Source organism: Heterocephalus glaber, unplaced genomic scaffold, assembly GCF_053883595.1.
Source record: "Heterocephalus glaber isolate CG9 unplaced genomic scaffold, H.glaber_assembly_v1.0 deba00000594, whole genome shotgun sequence".
In the NCBI taxonomy this organism is placed as follows: Eukaryota; Metazoa; Chordata; class Mammalia; order Rodentia; family Bathyergidae; genus Heterocephalus; species Heterocephalus glaber.
The window spans coordinates 19,081,326-19,094,817 of NW_028258151.1; the positions used below are offsets into that span (position 1 = coordinate 19,081,326).

The window sequence follows — 13,492 nt, forward strand, 5'->3', positions numbered from 1 at the left end:
ATCTCAGCACTCAGGAGGCTGAGACAGGAGGATCGCTTTGAGTTCAAGGCCAGCCTGAGCTACATAGTGAATTCAAAGCCAGCCTGAACTACATAGCGAGGGCCTGTCTCAAAAAACAAACAAATAAACAACCAAAGATTTTATACTTAAATTCTGATATATATGAAATGTACATTTACACTAATATTTTAGGTCATTTTGAAACAGTCATGCACATTAACGTTGTCTAACTTATTCTAAAGGATTATTTGTGTTTAAGTACTGAAATGCTAACATCTAAAAACAGTTTTATTTGCTCTTCAGCAGAAAGATAGTAATATGTGAAGCAAAACTTCACTCCTGTGAAGAAATCCCAATTGTGCCTAAAACACAATGCTTTCTAGAGAGGAAAAAAGAGTAAAAAGGAATGAAGCTATATCATGCTACAACACAAGTGACCCTTGAAAACATCTTGCTATGTAGAAGCCAGGCACAATAGGTCATATGTTGTACAATTCCATTTCTGTGCAATGTCGAGAATAGGTAGATCTGTAGAGACAAATGCAGAGTGGTAGTTGCCCAGGAAGGATTGGGATGATTGCCAGTGGGTGGTTTGGGATGATGAAAACGTTCGGAATTAGGTAGTGACAATGGTAATACATTTGTAGATATACTGACAACCACTGAGGTATTCCCTTTGAAATGGCTGATGGTGAATTTTTCCGTTTATATGACTTTTATCTTGATAAAAATTTTAAATAATAGAAGCAGTATGATTGTATTTTTATGAATTTAAATATAAGTGTAAAATACATCAGTATTTCAGTTACTGTGCAGTAATGCAACTCCCTTAAGGGTTAAAAAAAAGAGTTCAGTTGTCAAGAATGAGAGTGTCAGAACTGGCAGGCTTGGCGGGTTTCAGATTGTCCTTGCATTGTTGCTGCCTGGCAGTACCACTTTTGCTGGCAAATAGAGCACATCCTGCATAAAGGTTTTCTGGCTAGTTTGAAGTTTTGAAACATACAGTGTGCATCCTCAGTTGCTAAGCCACAAGTTAGGAGAGAGGCACAGTGCATTTTTAACCTCTTAAGCCATATATTTTTTTAAAAGGTGGCTTTTCTTCTGTCTTTTTCTGCTCCAAATGAAAATCACGTTTAGTAATTTCAAGCTACCATTGCTATTGGTGGGCTCCCTGGAATATAGCAAAGGTAGCCCAGGCCTGGGGGCCAAGCGTTGGTAACTGTCTGACCACAAGCAAAAGACCCAGTGTTGGAGAGAACAGAAGACAAGATGCACAATATCTTTAGGGGTGCTGAGTTTGTGAGTCCTTGAGAATAATTTGTCAACTGTGAGGAGACCAGGAGCCCTGAGAATACAGACCATTCTTGGGAGAATTTTGTTAGCCCAGATAAATCCAGGTAAGCAGAGGTTGGAAAGGCAGAAAATAGTCCCTAAACCAAGTGAGGAGTGCACGAATTATGTATGAGAGCATTTTTGTTTGAAGAAAATATTGCTATGATAAATTAATATTTGAAGATATTGAAATGATTTCCTCTTAGCAGTGTGGCGAAAATCAACCAGTGCATCTCCTGTCTGTCAGGCAGGTGCCTTGAAGGAGCAAAGGACACACTGTGAAAGGTCTATGGGACTCTGTTGAGCTGGAGGACTGGCAGCACTACTGCCTTTAGTTGAATGGCATGGTTTACAGCTTTCTTGTTAGATTGTCCCAGCTGTAGGCTCTGGGTAGAATGAAGTCCTTTTTGTAGATAAATAAGTCAGGAGGAAGAACTTAGGTGATGTTTCTGGGATCCTAAAGAAAGGAAAGTTGCTTCCAAACATAGAAGGCTAGTAAATTACTAGGGGAGCTTTTAGAAAGCATAGACTGTTCCCAGCCCCTATGATTCCCTCCTCCAGAAGGATGAGGCCCAGGAATCTGACTCTGAATCCGCTCCATCGGTAGCTTTTCTACATCCAGTCCCAAAAGCATTGGACATTGGCCATGCCCTGCCGCCTGCAAAGCCTGGGAGTTAATGTGGTTGACTGGCATTGTCTTTCCTACTTGACATTGTTCTGCTTTGAGAGTAGGTGTTCCTTGATGTCATGTCGGTCACTTAGATGGCACACACTGGTTGGACACAGAGGACTAGATTTCTGCCTTGGACACAACTGGTCTCATGGGGAAGACAGCTCACCACCATGACTAAAAAGGGAGAATGCTTGTGGGGAGGGTGTGCTTCGAGAGTATCTAGCAGGGGAAGTTGAAAAAGCCCTCCTCTGTAGGAAAGAGCTCCGATCCTGAGGTGAAGGTGGAGCTGCTGGTCAGGGGTGCTGGCAGTTCATAAACACAAGGCAGAGGGACCAGCCAGGCAGTGAGGTCCAGCAGAGGAACAAGAACCGTGCTGAGGGCACTGAGGGTTTTCGTGCATCATACTTGCTCTTGTGAGGCACAGGGAAGTGAGAGAGGCAGGGACACTCATGCGGAGCTGACTTCCAGAGCTATCACTGTGATGAGGCTGTTCTGTGCACCAGGCACCCATTGTGCCACCTTGTAGGGTTGAGAGGACTCTACGTCAGGGTTAGGAGGAGTTGGAGACTGGAGCAAGAGGAAGTGCAGGTGGAGAGAGTGTTATGAGCCCCCACAAATATCCGAGTAGAGATGTATAGTGGGCAGGTGGAGGGCCCAGAGTGAGCAGGTGAAGCTGTGGGCACAGGCCAGTGACCGTGGTCCCTGGGCTGAGCAGCACCCTGAAGGAGGACAACAGGGGTACCCATGTTTTATAAGTGGAGAAGCAGGAAAGGGGGTTTGCTTCCACAGCTACATTGGCTAATGGCATTAGCAGTTTGGTATCTTTCCGTATTTTATCTGTCTACCTAGGAAAAAATATATACAGGTGTGCATTTGCTTTAAATTCAGATGGAGTCATACTGAAATGTTGTTCTGTCCCAGGTGTTTGAACTTAGTGTTACATAATAATCACTGGATGTGAAGTGTGAGTATAGTCTTTGCCGGTGTGTGTGTTTCTTATGGAGAAACAGGAAAATAATTACATGTATTGGAATTTTTTGATTGGTTATGTTTTTCAATCTGCTGCTTACAAATAATGTCCATCAATTAAATACCCAGGGTTATTTCAGTCATGGTGACATTGAACAAGTCCAGAATTGAGTTACTGCTGATAGTCATAGGTCAGATTTTACAAAGGTATAGAGTTTGTTGTTGTCTGTCCCAGTGTCCCTGTCCCTGTTGTCTGTATGGAGAGAGAGAGACAGAGAGAGAGAGAGAGAGAGAGGATGAATGAATGTCATTATTAATGTGCTTTTAATCAAGACATGGGGATTTCAGTGTATGATTTGCTTACTCAGATCTAATAGACTTTCAATTTTCCTTTAATTTCAGTTTTAACATTTTTTAAACCTAAGGCAAATAGCTTTTCCTGACTGAAAAGAATGTCAGTCTGTGAGTCAGCTTTTCAGGTGGTCATTTCCATTTGCTAAAATTACATCCACTTTCCATTTTGTTACCCTTTATATTCCTAGAGTAAGGACTTTTTGCCTTCAGTGAAGTTTTTTCTCCTGATTTTTTTTTAAATTGTGGTAAAACACAACAAAAATTCCCCATCTTAATCATTTTTAGAGTCACAGTTCAGAGACATTGAGTACATTTATGGTATTGTGCATCTGTCACCATCATCCATCTCCAGGAGTCATCTCCTCACATTGAAATTCTCTCCCTGTAAAATATTTAACCCCCTCCTGGTCCCCTTTCCCTGGCACACTCCATTCTGCTTTTTGCCTCTATAGATCTGATACTTCTTGCTTTTTGTCTCTATAGATATGACTCCTCTAGGGACCTCGTATTTGTCTCTTCATGACTGGCTTATTTCACTTAGCATAATGCCCTCACATCTTATCCATGTTGTAATGACTGTCAGAATTTCCTTTTTGATGGCTAAATAATACTCCATCCAACAAAGTCTTCCTGTTTTAGCAAAGGGTTAGTGAAGCAACAAGTAATTAAAAATAAATTGTTGCTATTGATGAGGTTACAGAGTAAGAGATGTAGAAATGTAACATATTATGACCAGACGAAAAGAATAGGAAGAGGAACAGAGGAGGACAAGGCCAGGGGATACATGTGAGGGTGGGGCAGTGAGTCCTTACTGGCTCTCTCCACCAGGAACCACCTGCAAACCCCCTGTGGGATGATGATGTATTACAAGGAGATGATGCACTTCCTTTGGAGGTAAACATCTGATCCATAGGACTCCATTTAAATTGGCAATTTGGACATGGTGGAGCACACCTATATTCCCAGCACTCGGGAGGCCAAGGCAGGAGAATCACCACAAGTTCAAGGCCAGCCTGGGCTCAAGATCAGCGTGAACTACATAGAGAGACCCTGTGTCAAAAATAAATACGCTGGGGCCACAAGCAGCCTCAAATGGTCATGGTGGCCCTCAAAACTCCAGTGTCGCTGTGGGGGTTCTTGATAGGTTCTCGAGGCATGGAGCCGGTCTGTATCCAGACCTGAACCCAGCTTCAGCCAGATACTCTGTTCCGGCTGCTGCCTCTGCCCCTCACTGTAGGGCTGCCACGCCGTCGGCTCAGCTCCAGCGCCACAGAATCTGGTACCTCAGAGATCAAGAAACCTACATTTATGGATAAAGAAGTCCAAAGCATCCTTATCAAGATGACAGGATTGAACTTGGAGAAGATTTTTAAGCCAGCTGTACGAGAGCCGAAGCCACCAACCTACAAGCTAATGACCCAGGCACAGTTGGAAGAGGCTACCAGAAAGGCAGTTGAAGCAGCTAAAGTTCGATTAAAAATACCACCAGTTCTGGAAGAATGAGCACCAATAAATGATGTTTTAGCAGAAGATAAGATTTTGGAAGGGACAGAAACAGCCAAATATGTGTTTACTGATATATCATGTGCCATACCACACCGGGAGTGTTTTATTGTTGTAAGAGAACCAAGTGGCACACTATGCAAAGCTTCTTGGGAAGAACGAGACCAGGTGATACAAGTTTATTTCCCCAAAGAAGGTCATAGGGTTTTACCACCGATAATTTTCAAGGAAGAAAACCTTGAGACCATGTACAGCCAGGGCCGGCATGCTGATGGCCTTAATCTTTGTGTTGCCCAGTTTGAGCCAGATTCTACTGAGTACATCAAGGTTCATCAACAGAACTATGCAGATATCAATAAACATGGAAAGTATGACCATTTACTTTCAACAAGACACTTTGGTAGAATGGCTTGGTATTTTGTAAATAAGAAAAAAAAAGATGGTTTGTTGATTGACCAGATTCAGAGAGATTTAACTGATGATGCCACCAGCTTGGTCCAGCTATATCACATGCTCCATCCAGCTGGCCTATCAGCTCAAGAGGCCAGAGAGCAGGCTGCTGAGGGAATAAATTTAATTAAGATTTTTGCAAAAACAGAAGCATAGAGGGGCGCATATATAGAATTAACACTTCAGACTTATCAAGAAGCACTTATTAGCCATTCTGTGGCTTCCTGAAAATACTTTAAAGTTATATATCATTTTAAAAATAAATAATTAAATAAATAATTAAATAAATATGCTGGGCACATTGGTGCATGCCTGTAATCCCAACACTCAGAAGGTAAGAGGATTACTGCAAGTTCAAGGCCAGCCTGGACTATACGGTGAGACTCTGTCCCAGAAAACATGAACAACAACAAAAAATTAAAAATAAATAAAAGTTTAAAAAATAATTGGCCTGATTATGGATTTTGATCAATAATGTTTGATGTATATAATCTGAACCTGTTATCCAGATTTGAAACTTTTGTCTAGAAATTGATAAATATCGACATTATCAAGCATTATGAGAAACCAAGTTCTTCAACCAATTTTAGTGATTAATGTATTTTTCTCTCTCACCCTCAGATAATGTCAAATGGAAATGAGTTTGTATGGCTCACTCTTATATTTTGTTTTTTAAATAAATTTTATCCCTTTCTCCCCCACCAAGCTCTCTCCCCTCCCTATGTACTCAGTCTTTTATTTTAAAGAAAATTTCCATTGATTATTTCAGAAAATACGTGAAACTTTGGGGATGAGAGGAAACTTGGCATGGAATTCAGAACTTTCTCACTGAGCTACATCTCTAGCCCTTTTTAAATTTTTTTATTTGGAGACAGGGTCTTGCTAAGTCACTAAGTTGCCCAGGCTGGGCTTGAACTTGTGATCCTCTTGCCCCATGCTCCCAGAATGCTGGAATTGCAAGTGTATACCACCATATCTGGCTTACTTGAAACTTTAATAATAGTAAATATTATTATTTGGACCAAAAATGTCCTCCAGAATGCTTGTGTATTCAGTTGTGGGACTTTTGGAATGTGATTTGGTGGATCATGGGGGCACTAACCTCATCAGTGGATTAAAACATTGATGATGAGTTCATACCTGAACATGCTGTCAGGAGCAGTGGCATGGCTGGAGGAAATAGGTCACTGGATACCAACAGGAAGGGTATATTCTTTTTTTTTTTTGGTACCGGGGCTCGAACTCGGGTCCTTGCGCTTGTGCATGAGGCGGCGAAACCACTGAGCTAAATCCCTGGCCCTGGAAGGGTATATTCTTGTACCCAACCCCTTTCCTTTGTCTCTGTGAGTATTCCTTGCTCTCTTTGCTTCTTGGCTGACATGAGGTGAGCACTTTTCCTCTGCCGTGCCTTTCCCTCATGACATTTCTGCTTTGGAGCCAGTTTACCATAGACTGAAACTTTTGAAACTGTAAGCCAAAAATAAACCTTTTCTCCTTTAAGTTGTATATGGCAGATATTTTGTCCCAGCAAAAGTGACTTAATAGAGTAAATACAGGGCCAGGGATTTAGCTCAGTGGTGCCGTCGCCTGCCTTGAAAGCACAAGGTCCTGAGTTCAATCTCTGGTACCAAAAAAAAAAAAATAGAGTAAATACAATATCAGTAAATAAAATTTCACCTTAAGTTAGTTGTACAGTTGTCTTACAGTATTTTTTGGTATTAGGGATTAAACCCAGGGAGCATTCAGCTATTTCCCCAGACCTTTCTTAATTTCAAGACAGGGTATCACTACTTTGCCCAGGCTGGCCTTAAACTTGGAATCCTCCTGCCTCAGCCTCTGAAGTAGCTGGGATTATAGGTGTGAGACACCACACTCAGCTGATTTACTGTATTTTTTAATTAATATTTTGTTAAAGAAAAAAGTATGCAGCCAGTTAAATTCCTGTGAGGGTAAAAAGGTAGATCATTTATTGCTGTACTTGAGGTTTATATTAGTTTTTTTTTCTCTAATGCAAACAGTACAATAGGAACATGCTTTTAGAATTTCCTGCCTAATGTTTATATAAATGCCTAAGTTAAAATTTGCTTTGATACATTTGCAGTTATTTCTTTTGAGCAAAGAGAAATATTTTTCTTTGAGTAAAATAATTGTCAAGTTCTATAAATTTGTTTTTTACTGTAGCCAGAGCAGTATACCAAGAATGACTTTGGCAGTTGAATTTTTTGGAAATACTTGTACAATATTTAACTAAAACATCAGGGATTATATATTCTCTTTTGTTGTAGAGGGCAAATCTAAAACCACTAGGTGAGTGAGAACAGTTTGAGGATTTTAGGGAAGTCTGTAGGAAACTGTGGAAAAGGTAAAGGCTGCTTCCAGGGATGAAAAAGATGAAAGGAAAGTAGGTGATGAGAACCCAGGATGCAGATTTGTATGGCATAAGGTGGCCTGAGTACAATCTTTTCTGTGTCCCAGACAGTAATCCACGCCCTGTCTAGCTTCCAAGTCCTCTTGCTCTGCCTCAACTGGGTATTTCATGTAGAGGCAACAACACTGATTCATAGTAGAATTGTTAAAGTAAAATGCTGATGCTCAGTCGTCCTGGGATCTGCAGGCCTTGGACCCTTCCCCCCATCTTGCACGCCTCCTTTCTTCGTTGCCCACCCTGCTCTGAGTTGCTGTCACAGCTCTATGTGCCCTTCTGCTTTCTTTCCTTTTTTTTCATTGCATGTACCTGGTCCAAAGCTGTCATGCTGCTGACAATCATGTCTTACGTGTGTCACTGCCTTCCCTTCCCAGACGCAATCCCCAAACACAAACTGATGACATCGTGTCTTTTTTTCCTCAGGGAAACTAGAAGAAATCTATTAACCCTACCGCACACCTGGACCTGTGCCCATGTCATCTGCATTCTTTTTCTTATACTGTGTGGGACCCTGCTGTCCCAGAAAAGGCCAGCTTCTCTCAGCCACTAGATTCTGTCTGCACGTGGCTGCTCTGTCCATTCCTCGCTCTTTGAATTCTTATCATCTGCATACAAACATTGGTCTCATTTTCCAGAAGGTCGTTTTTGACCCCGTATCTTCTTTTTTTTGGTACTGGGGATTGAACTCAGGACCTTGCGCTTGCAAGGCAACCACTGAGCTAAATCCCTGGCCCAACCCCATATCTTCTTAAGCTACTATCCCATTTCTTTCCTCCCCTTTACTGCAAAGTTCCTTGGAGAAGTTGTCAGAACTCACTGCTTTACTTTTTCCCCTCCCATTCTCTGTTGCACTTAGCCCACCATTGTACCAAGCCGCTCTTGTCAGTCACCACTGGTCTTCATTTCAGCATATTCTGCTGTCAGTGCTGCATCAGCTGACTTAATCTGCCAGTGTCAGTGCATACGTGTGATTGGCCCTCCACCTGAGAACATGAAGCTTCAAAGTTCTCCTTCCCACTTTTCCTCCCATCTTGGCAGACCTATCCCAGGCTCCCTGTTGATGCTCAGCAATGTTGACTGTTCAGGATTTGACACTCATCTCCTCTTGCCGACCCTAAATTGCATGGAAGGAAATTGATACTGGTATCCCCTTCCCCAATACTGCCAAGAACTGCAGTGAGAGCCAGGCAAGGTGTGCTGCGGGCCTGTAATCCCAGCACTCAGGAGGCTGAGGCAGGAGGATTGCCATGAGTTTGAGGCATGAACCTGGGCTACATAGTTCAGGGCCAGCCTGAACTATAAAGGGAGACCCTGCCTCAAAAAAAACCAAAACAAAACAAAAACCACAAAAAAGGACCACAGTAAGAATTGTAACTGTCCACTTGATGTTGTCCTATGGCTGTGTAACAGTCATCTCAAATTCAGCATGTACAAACAAAATATGTAGATCTTCCATTCAAAACATACTCTTCCTCTGGACACTCGCATCTCATAATTCTTTTTTTTCTTTCTTTCTTTCTTTCTTTCTTTCTTTCTTTCTTTCTTTCTTTCTTTCTTTCTTTCTTTCTCTCTTTCTTTCTCTCTTTCTTTCTCTCTTTCTTTCTTTCTTTCCGGTACCAGGGATCAAACTCAGGATCTTGTACTTGCCAGGCAGGTTCGGAACCACTGAGCTAAATCCCCAGCATCTCATAAGTCTTGGAGTCAGGATCAGATCTGTTTTCCTGTAAGACAGTGGTAGCAAACCTTTTAGAGATTTCAGTGATAGCAAATAGCTGGCTGCAGCACTTGTGCTACAGGTTCGCCACTACTCTGTTCAATGTGATTATGCTTTAAAATAGATCCAGAAGCCCTGTTTCTCATGCCTGTAGCCCTGGGCAGGTCTGTCCCCGCAACTCCTAGCCTCGACCTCTGACAGGCTCTTTTGAAAACAGTATCTGGAGGTCCTGTTAAAGTAGTGAAGATTGCATGGGGCAGGGATTTAGCTCAGTGGTTTCTCTGCCTGCTGCGCAAGTGCAAGGACCCTGAGTTCGATCACCAGTACCAAAAAAAAAAAGTAGTGAAGAGTGCAGCTTGAGGTACCTAATGCTTGTCTTGCATATTTCTGCTTAGTCTTCTTTTCTTTTCTTTTCTTTTTTTTTGGTACCAGGGATCAAACTTGGGACCTTGCACTTGCAAGGTAGGCAGCGGAACCACTGAGCAATCCCCGGCCTCTGCTTAGTCTTGAAAGTTCTTTTTGAGTCTCTCTTTCTCTCTCCCTAGGATTGATCTTAACTCAGAGCCTCCTTCTCCCTGGGGCTTCTGCGGCACCACTGGCTGGATTCTCACCTTCCTCTCCATGTGCAGCCCAGCTTCAGCACTGCTCCTCATGCTGAGCACTGCCTGAGACTGATTGTTTGCCCACTCCCTGTTCAGGGCCCTTCCAGGCTGTGTATTAGAGAACTCCTACAGCCTTCAAGATGAGTTCAGACTCTTATCTGCTGTACAGGGTTTTGACGGTCATGCTGTTCATCTTATTCCCACACCCCTACTGCCCATGCCCCAGCCCATCTCACTTTGCAGATGCCATTCCTGCTTTTGTGAAAGAGTAGCTTGTTCAGAATCAGCTCAGTTGCCATCTTCTTCAGCAAACCTGAAAAGCATAGGGCTGGGGATTTAGCTCAGTGGTTCCGGTGCCTGCCTCGCAAGTGCAAGGTCCTGAGTTTGATCCCTGGTACCAAAAACAAACAAAAATCCTGAAAACATGCCCAATCCTACCATGAATGGCTTGGGTACATCACATTCAAAGCATCTGTCATATGAGGGTTCTGTTGGGTTTATCCATCATCCTGTCGAGCACCTGAGAAGTGGACGGGTGCTGCCTCTGGTGGCCCAAGTGGCTGTCACAGAGTAGGTACGAAACTGTTCTTTGAATTGTGATTCTGACCAAAAAGGATACATAAACCCATGCTTCAACACACCTCTACTCTAATCTCAAGCAGTGAAAAGGTAGAATTTAAATAGAGAAGCAAACAGAAGATAGCCAGGACTCCAAATGAGATGAAGACTCCTCAGTACATTCTGATTTTTTTTTTTTTGTACCGGGGATCGAACTCGGGACCTTGCGCTTGCGAGGCAGGCGCCAGAACCACTGAGCTAAATCCCTGGCCCTGAAGACTCCTCAGTACAGAAGGAGACTGGAAACTTACGTGGTAGACATGAGTTGCCAGGTCCCACTGGTCTGCTGAGCCTGTGCACCCAACAGGCAGTGTCAGTAGGAAACTTGGTTCTGTGGGTTAGAATCAGAGGGACTGAAGGATTCTGTGGAATTGAAACTAAACCCATGCATACTTTTTGAATCTGACCTCAGGTAAGGGTTCCCATCTAAGGCTGTTCTTGACTCTGCACACTGGGGCTTTATAGGATGTCAGGGTCCTAATAAGTGTAGAAAGCAAGACCTGGGCTGAATTACCCCATCCAGTGGTTCTGTAACAGGATGGACATATTCTTTTGTGGAGCCATGCATCACTGTGGAAAACCAAATTTTGGATTGACACCTGGGGGGAGGGTTGGAGGGCAGCAACCACCATTGCTTTGGTCTGAACCACGTGTCCCCTGTAGAAGTCGTATATTGAAATCCTCACCCTCAATGTGATGGTGTTAGGAGCTGCAGCTGTCAGAGTGGAGCCCTCTTGAGTGGGATTAAAGACCATATAGAAGGGACCACAGAGAGCTCCTGGACCCTTTTGCCATGTGAGGACACAGGGTATAGTTGGCAGTCAGGTCTTCATTGTATGCTGAATCTGCCAGTACTGTGATCTTAGACTTCCAGCCTCCAGAACTATGAGAAATAATTGTCTGTTGTTTATTAACCACCCAGTCTTTGGTAGTTTTTTTTTATAGTAGCTGGAAGTGACTAAGACAGGGAGAGTGCTAATAATACTAAGACCTCCCCATCAAGATGAGCTTGAAACTCAGATTCCATAGTGCTTAAAGATGGATAATATAAAGACATTCTTACAGAGATGACTCCTCATGGACATGTGCCTACTTTACTCTATCAGAAATCGATGGAAAATCTGCAAAAACTCCCAAAATAAGTCTGCATGATACTTAGAGACAGATTAACATGCATGAAAATAAGGAGTGAAATAAGAGCAGGCAGATATGGTAAAAAACCAACTTGGAATCTAGTAAATGAAACACATTAGCTAGGATGATAGACTCTGGTGTGGGCATAGTCAAAGACAGAGAATTGCCAGTAACGTCACAAAATTGAGCCAGATAGTAACAGAGGGACAAAATGATAAAATGAAAATTCAAGGGCCTGAATTCAGGCAGGCCTAGAGCCCTTTGACTTGATAGGTGTGTGAAATATAATTAACTTTTGACTTAGGCTAGTTGGAGTCCAGTTTTCTTCTACCTGCCACAGAATCTTTCTAATAAAAGATCCCATTAATGAGATGGCACATTCTGTCATTAATGATAGTTATTAGATTATCTGACAGTCAGCTGGAGTTCACACCAGGGGAGATGCCACTCAAAGCATCTGCTAGGGCAGTATTGACTTCTACAGGAGACATCTCTGTACCACAAGGAAGAGCTCACACTTGGTGGTAGAGAACATGGCAAAGGTCTACTTGGCAGCCTGGCCATTGCCCCTTCCCTCACTGCTTCCCCTCCAGGAGGCCCGTTTGTGAAGGCTGGCTCTTGGGCCTATGAAGATGTCTCAACACCTCGGTGGACCTTTATCAGATTATAAGACACATTTGGATGATTTTTACCTGGTTGTTGTCCTTAGTGACGGAGCCCTGCATTGTGAATCAAAAGAGAGGATCTTGTATTGTGGGTCTGGGGTGGGGACTCTGTGTTGTTGGCCTGGGGAAAGGACCCTGCCTTGTTGGCCTAGGGGAGGGAGGACCCTGCCATGTTGGTATGAGTATGAGGACCATGTGATGCTAGCCTGGGGGAGAGAACCCTCTGTTGGCCTAGGAAGAAGATTTTATGTTGTTTTCCTGGGGAGGGGACCATGTGTTACTACTCTGGAGGAGGGAACCCTGCAGTGTTGGTCTGGAGACCCACCATGGTTTTGGCTTCATGAGGGGCCCTGTGTTTTTGGCTGCAACAGTCTGCAGTGAAGTCTCCTGTGTTGAGCTGGGATGGGGAGGTAGAAAGCAGTCATAGCTCAAATAACATGGACTCCTGGCTTTCTTACTGATAGTTCTTGTAGAGATGTTTCATCATTGGCTGTTACCCTTTGAGCCATTTCCAGGAGCTTTGAAAAGTGGTTTTTATCATTTCCTCCAGTTTCCCTGGAGAGCAGGCTGCAGATCTCCAGCTGTCATACTAGGACTGGATCACCCACAGTCATGATTCTTGCAGAATACTACTTTAGTAGAGAAATTTTGTTCTTTTCCACTGCTTTCTGTGGCAGTGCTGCCTTTATTCATCTTTCACACATTAGTGTATCCATTCTCACTGTGGCTCACATAGGCATATGAGGGCCAGCCTGGTTAAAGCAGACTACCAAGGGCCTGTACTTCCTGTGGTGAGATTGACTTTGAGCTGCAAAAGATTGCTATGAATGCCCTTTAAGAACATTACCTGTTTTAAACCAACTTTCTAGAATTACGTGACTCAAGCACCTGTTAATTTGAAGGTGTGAGTATTTATCAGGTGGATCTTTACCCTTCTTTGTCTTTTAAAGGAAAAACACTTAAAGCAGAGAAACATTGGCAGTTGATTTTACTTATTTCAGAGTTACTTTGCTCCAAATTCACGTCTTTCAACTCAGCTCATTTGTGGTGACT

At 43.0% G+C, this 13,492-nt stretch overlaps 1 protein-coding gene and 1 pseudogene across 25 annotated transcripts in view; both read left to right on the plus strand.

The window, feature by feature from the left end:
* Positions 1 to 13,492, plus strand: part of Ppfia1 (PPFI scaffold protein A1) — a 119,483-nt gene that overhangs the window by 47,182 nt on the left and 58,809 nt on the right. The window lies entirely within an intron of this gene.
* LOC106009981 (small ribosomal subunit protein mS22 pseudogene) lies at positions 4,298 to 5,655 on the plus strand (annotated as a pseudogene).